The following is a 6588-nucleotide window of genomic DNA, read 5'->3' as shown; positions in this document are numbered from 1 at the left end:
CAGTTGTTCAAGCAGCTGAATCCAAAAGAAAAGAATTCAATCAGCATTCCCCAGGATCCACATTTGGAGGGAACAGGCATAAAGCTCCTAGCAACTTTTCAGTAAACACTATCATCCACATCTGGATTATTTTCAGTCTTATGAATGGATGATGTGGCTACCCAAACTACACTGTATTATAAAGTATGTGTGTATGTGTGTGTGTGTGTGTGTGTGTATTTCTGTGTGTGTGTTAGTCACTCAGACTCTTTGCAACCCCATGGGCTGTAGCTCACCGGGCTCCTCTGTCCATGGAACTCTTCAGGCAAGAATACTGGAGTAGGTTGCCATTCCCTTCTCCAGGGGATCTTCCCAACTCAGGGATCGAATCTGGGTCTCCTGCATTGCAGGTGGATTCTTTACAGTCTGAGCCAATAGGGAAGCCTGTATTATAAGGTAGGGAGCACTTAAATCCTCTAATTCTCACTGGCTTTAATAAACATGCTTCAGCCAGAGGTTATTGGATTGTGGGAGGACACTTGAGAAAAGAGAAGGAAAAATTCAGTCATGCTAATGTCAGGCAAGAGTTGCACCAAAAGTATCAGACATAAGCAACCTTTATATGTGCCACTTTATGACAATGGCAAATGAATGAAGTCTAATGTTCATTCACCTGGAACTAAAAGCCTCCCAGAAATGAGAGAAAGAGAGAGAGAGAAAAGGAAAGAGACAGGGAGAATGAATAAGTGAAACTCATTACAGATGAACTAGACCTTCCTGATCCTATCAAAGTTATGAGATGAAAGGTGTCAAAAGGTCTCTTAAATCAAAAAGACAGCTTTTTGGAGATACCAATCATTAAGTCCTCAGCATATAAATTAAATATCTGATTCCCAGTCCTGCTTGACACCTGGCTTCCTTTTGTTTATCCTAGGAACACCTGGATGACAGTACCAAAGGATGACAGACCAGAATCCCACTGCTCTCAACTAGTAAGTAATTGAGTTCTGTGGCATCTACCTTGCAGTTGTCTCAAGCACTTGTCTCCTTTTCTTCATGGTTCAGGCCATCATCACTATCATCTGAATGGCTATAATCTCTTTAAATGATTGGTTTAGTTGCTAAGCTGTGTCTGACTCTTGCGACCCCATGGACTGTAGCTTACAAGGCTCCTCTGTCCATGGGAATTCTCCAGGCGAGAATACTGGAATGGGTTGCCATTTTCTTCTCCAGCTTTAAATGACTGCTCTGCTCCAAACTTAATCCCCTTTCACCCAGCATCCACATGCAGCCAGAATAACTGTGCTCTAAATAAAACTGCTCCCTAAGTCACTTCTTTATGTAAAACCCTCCAGTGGCTCCCTTAGCCCTAGGATAAAAAATAACAGCCAGCAACAAGTGGGTGCATAATCTGTGCCAGGTACTCCATGACTTAACCTCAGTTCCTGCAACAACCTTATGAGAGATATACAACCTTCATTACCATTACTTATTACTAAATAAGTAATTATTATTTATTTATTACTAAGTGACTTGATCAAGACCCCACGGCTGGAAAGTGGCAGAACCACGATGCATGCCTGGGACTGTCTGACCTCAGAGCACATGCTTTAACCACAATGCTATCAGTGTGATGGCATGCAGGTTCTGTGACCTGGCATGTCTGCCACTCCAGCCTCATCTCTTAATGAGCCCCTCTTTGTTCCTCATGCCTCAGCTCTTCGAGCCAGTTGCACGTCCTGGACCTTGACACTCTGTTTCATGCCTGTTTGTTCTGGCACGTGAATTCCTCTTCTAGAATGCCCTCTTCCCTTTGTCTATCTTTTGGAATGTCTCATCTTTCAAGATTCAGCTCAAGTATTAACTCCTCCATGAACCTTTTCCGGCAGAAATGACCACTCCTTTCCCTTGTGTATCACTGTTCTCTACTTATGCTTCCATTACAGCAACCACAATACTTCCCCACCCTTACACAGATGAGTACGACTCTCTCCTCTTAGACTTCTATGAAGTCTCATCATCTTACTAATCCATCTTACCCACAGTATCTCACAGAGTGCTAGGCACATTGAAGGTTCACCGTCAATGTTGAATGAATAAAAATATTTGTTTGCACATGAAATATGATGCCTGGTCAAAGCTCACCATGCCATTACATTGTGAGATTTATATTAATTTTACTTTATTGCATCAATGCAATTAGCAATTTTTTTCTTTACCTAACAACTGTATATGAAACTTGAAGAGATACATGCAGCTTTAGGGCAACTAAAATCAAAGCAGTGGATAGGAGTGGAGAGAAGACACTGTAGCTGACCTGCCACACCTGTTTTCACCTGGGAAAGTATTCAGTGACAATAATGAGCTATCACCACACAAGCCAAATTTGGTATGGGAGTTATGCACATATCTACCTCAGCAGTGTGATGATTCACATTTGAAGCACAATGCATACATTTTATTGTGCACAATAAAATAAACTGACAGACTAAAATTAATCTAATACAATTTGTAAAGTTTAAAAAGAAAAAAAAAGAAAAGCAAGAACATCAGCAATGGAAAACCATGACCAACTCAGGACAGTACAAACGATGCTGTGATAACAAAGCATCTCTCCCAAATTCCAAAAATGTCAGCTCTACATCTGTACATATGCAGTATTGCAAACACTACATCTGCCTTCGTGATTGTTGTTATTGCTGTTCAGTCGACCAGTTGTATCTGACCCTTTGTGACCTCCTGGCTGCCCAGGCCTCCCTGTCCCTCACCATCTCACCAAGTTTGCCCAACTTCATGTCCACTGCATCGGTGATGCCATCCAGCCATCTCATCCTCTGACGCCCTTTTCTCCTTCTGCCCCCAATCTTTCCCAGCATCAGGGACTTTTCCAATGAATCGGCTGTTTGCATCAGAAGACCAAAATAACAAAATGCCTTCTTGATTACTGGCAACCAAATGGAATTCCTAACTGATTCTGATCCTGCCTCAAAGCCACCTATACCCCCAACATTTCCACTTACTCCCGAATCTCAGCTCAAGGGAAACTTCCTTGAGAAAGCCTTCCCTGATCTCTAGGGTAGTCTATATACACCCTCAAAGACCTTTATTTCTTTCCTTGACAAAGGTTATCTTAGTTTATAATTACATATATTCAATACTCAGTTATCTTACTACTGGTTGCCTCCCTGAAGCATCTATAAACCCCAGGAGATCAGAGACCTTGCCTGGTTTCATTTATCAACTTTCCCTCAGTGACTGGTACATAGCCAGGCACTCTGCAAACATTTTGAATGCATAAGTGAATGATGAATGGATTCCTTCACCTCTTATTTGTTTATTGCCTTGTTCTAAGAACTGTACCTGATTCCTTACCAGTCTCAAGGTGGTACTCAAACCATTCCTCTTCATTATTCCCCCACCTTACCACAAGGCTCAGTCCTTATTTTCTAATCTTCTCTCCCAATCCCCTCTTCAAAACGGTTCTTAAAAGTGGCAGTTTCTATCCAACCTGAATTTCCTGAACTGTGTGGGGTCAAGGTCACGCAACATGAAAAAATGAACACAGCAAAGGAAAACATCGTGACGGGAGTAGCTATTAGGTTATTTTAAATAGTCTACACAACTCCTAAAAAAAACAAAACCCATTAATTCAGTAAAAATAATTTTTTTTAATTTTTTTAAATTTTATTTTATTTTTAAACTTTACATAATTGTATTAGTTTTGCCAAATATCAAAATGAATCCATCACAGGTATACATGTGCTTCCCATCCTGAACCCTCCTCCCTCCTCCCTCCCCATACCATCCCTCTGGGTCGTCCCAGTGCACTAGCCCCAAGCATCCAGTAAAAATAATTTAAACCACTTCTATTTTATCACAAAGACAAAAGTGGCTTGATTTGTTGATTTTTTTCCACTTCCGAATGTTTTGTCCTTGCATAGAAAAAGCCTTGGAAAGTAGTTACTTGTGCTGGTTGTCAGCAAGCCGACTGTGTGGTCTCCCAGCCACATCATGTGGGGGTCCTTCCTAAATGACAGGGTCCTGTCTCCACAATTCTCCTCTTCAGGGTCTTGATCTGCTCTCCCCCTTCTAATCCCCTAATCCCCTCTAATTCCTTCTTCTATCCCTTCCCCTTTCCTCTTGACTACCACAAAGCTATGTCTTGAGCCCCTTCACATATATAAAAATCCACCCTATTAGGTTCCTACTAATGAAAAATCCTATGCCTGTTTCTTTGCTGGTCCTGGGTGGAGGCCACAGAAGTAATGAGAGGTGTGACTGGCAAAGCTCTGCTTTCAGGAACAGGAACTAGTGAAGTGTTAGCTTTTGGAAGTCTAGAGCATTTCAGGAAATTTCCTTCATAAATTTTCATTCTACCAGACTACTTAAATTGCATTTGGAAAGTCCAGTTTAAGGAAGATAACTGGTAGTATAAAATTCTTCAGGGACCCTTCCCCAAAGCTCCTTTCTTCAAATCTCTGGGAGAGTTAAGGCAAGTAAAAGAAATGTCCTCTTGGCAGTGGACTCACTACCCCAAGGGCTACTCTGGTGAAAGAGACGTTTAAAGAGATCAGGGGTGGGGCCAGCAAGGAACCCTAGAGATTAAGGGATGCGGGCGGTGGCGGTGACGTCATTTTCTTTGGATACTTTTTTAGGCAGGAGGTGAGATAAAGAATCAAAAGGAGGGGACGGAAGAAGTAGGGTGGAAAAAGATATGGGTTAAAAAACAAGCGGGTATAAGTAGACACAAATGCTAGTATAGGAATATCTCTTGAAGTTATATATTTTTTTATAAACCATGTATTGAAACTACAATTTTAAAAAATAAATAGTAAAAGACTATCAAACTGGTACTTCTTTTTTCTTCCTAAGAAATATGGTGTATGGTGAAAAGGCCTGGGGACTGACACCTTAATTGGGGTCAGTGAGGCTAGGTCCCCAAGGCAGCTGGAAGCTTGGGCCAAGTATCCTGAGAGGGGACTCATGGCCCATGAGGATGGATTCTGACACAGTACCCTTCCATATGCATATACTCCAGAAAACTGCCTGTTCCCTGTTGCCACACGGACAGGGAATACTTTCTGACCATGGTCACAGGCAGAAACAAGGTGGAGGCAGAAGACGGCACCCCACAGCCGCGTCTTGGTACGCACGCACTCCCGTATATCTAAGAGGGTGACCCACTGCCGCTTCTGAGGAGCGGTAAGCCTTGGGTCCTGTAAGCTGGACCCTGACGTCCCCCGTGCCCTACGCTCAGCGTCCCCAGGGCTGAGCTGGTCCAGCTTGCGCCCTTCGCTTAGCCCCCTGCCCGCGACCCCCAGATCCTCCATTCCGCCTCCCCACCCGGGCCCTTTCTGCCCGCCCTCCTCGCGGTCGGTGGTCCTACCTGGCGTCCCGGCTCGGGCTCCCTCACTCCGGGCAGCGCCGGCCCGTCGGCCGTGGGTCTCCACGAGGCGCGCTCAAGACGGCCCGTGGGGCCCACTCGCGATGGCAAGGTCACTGGCTCGGAGAGGCGCCAGTCCTCGGGTCCTGCCGAAGCAGCCCCCGCAGACCCTCTGGACCGCCGCCGCGGCCCCTGCCTCGGAGCTCCGCCCCTCTGGCGCCCGCCCCCTGGGGGTCCCCAACTGCAGAGCCCAGCTCTGCTCCACTCCTCTGGCGGGGTGCTCGCTAACCCTCCACCCGGCAGCCCTGGTTCCCTCACCGGCTTCCCAGTCGTGCTGAGCTGAGTCCCCGGGACCCCGGCGCCGAGGACCGCGCGTCGGGTCTGGTTCTCCCGGCCACGGGCCACGCTCTCGCCTCCTGTGCTGTTCTTTCCGGTGCTACCTTGGGGTTCTCGGACCCCAGATCCAGCTCCTCAGGTCGGAAAGAACCCCTCTTCCCTCCTTCTCCTTGGAGATGCAGAGAAGTTTAAGAGGTTGGGGGCTTACGACTCTGCCAACCTTCTCTGTACTAGAGTGGGGAACTTTTTTTTTTTTCCGATGAAAGGCCGGAGAGTCAAGGTAAAATAAATACAAATCGCGGACCAAAATTCTTACTCATTCTGCAGGACTCAGTTCTAAGCTGCAGAAACTCCTCGGTGTTTGCAGGCAGCTCCCTCCTTCCACTCTCTTGCGCAAAAGGGCACTTCGGTCCTCCCTAGGCGGAGGCAGACAGACACCTGTTGGGTGTAATTTCCTCTGCCCGACCTGACCGTGAGCTCCTAGGAGACCGCGACCAGCCGCCCCTGCTCATTCCTGTCTCCTTCACTGGCATGGCACCTGCCACCTATCAGGGGCGTGAATACTTTATAAGTAAGTGGAAAATTAATTTCTTTTGTAGAAAGCCAGTTATTTCCTTTTATCCTCAGATAACACATACTGTTTTACGTGAGCAATTTGCTAGTCTCTATAAAGAGCCACAAGAGTTGTTATCCTCTTTGATGCAGAGGATGCATTAATTCCATTCTTGGGGAATTTTCCAGAACAAAAGATACTTATGTGTAGATGTTCATAGCAGGATCTTTTTTTACAGAATGTCATAATTTTAAAAAACCACAAAAGCAAGAAACAAAGCCAACCTTGTCAACAATAGGAAATTGGTAAAATAAAATACTTTCATATTTTGGGGTAA

The 6588-nt window shown here is 45.3% G+C and overlaps 1 protein-coding gene across 1 annotated transcript in view; it reads right to left on the bottom strand.

The window, feature by feature from the left end:
* CASR (calcium-sensing receptor) overlaps positions 1 to 6263 on the bottom strand; it is an 89560-nt gene extending 83297 nt beyond the window's left edge. The window contains 1 exon segment of the mRNA XM_010834252.1: positions 6015 to 6263. The gene's annotated coding sequence lies outside the window, so the exon portion shown is untranslated.
* Between the last annotated feature and the right edge of the window lie 325 nt (positions 6264 to 6588).

The sequence above is a fragment of the Bison bison genome, unplaced genomic scaffold (assembly GCF_000754665.1).
Source record: "Bison bison bison isolate TAMUID 2011002044 unplaced genomic scaffold, Bison_UMD1.0 scf7180017864032, whole genome shotgun sequence".
NCBI classification, from domain to species: domain Eukaryota; kingdom Metazoa; phylum Chordata; class Mammalia; order Artiodactyla; family Bovidae; genus Bison; species Bison bison.
The sequence above is the reverse complement of the archived record's forward strand: the minus strand, read 5'-3'. Positions and strand labels throughout refer to the sequence as shown.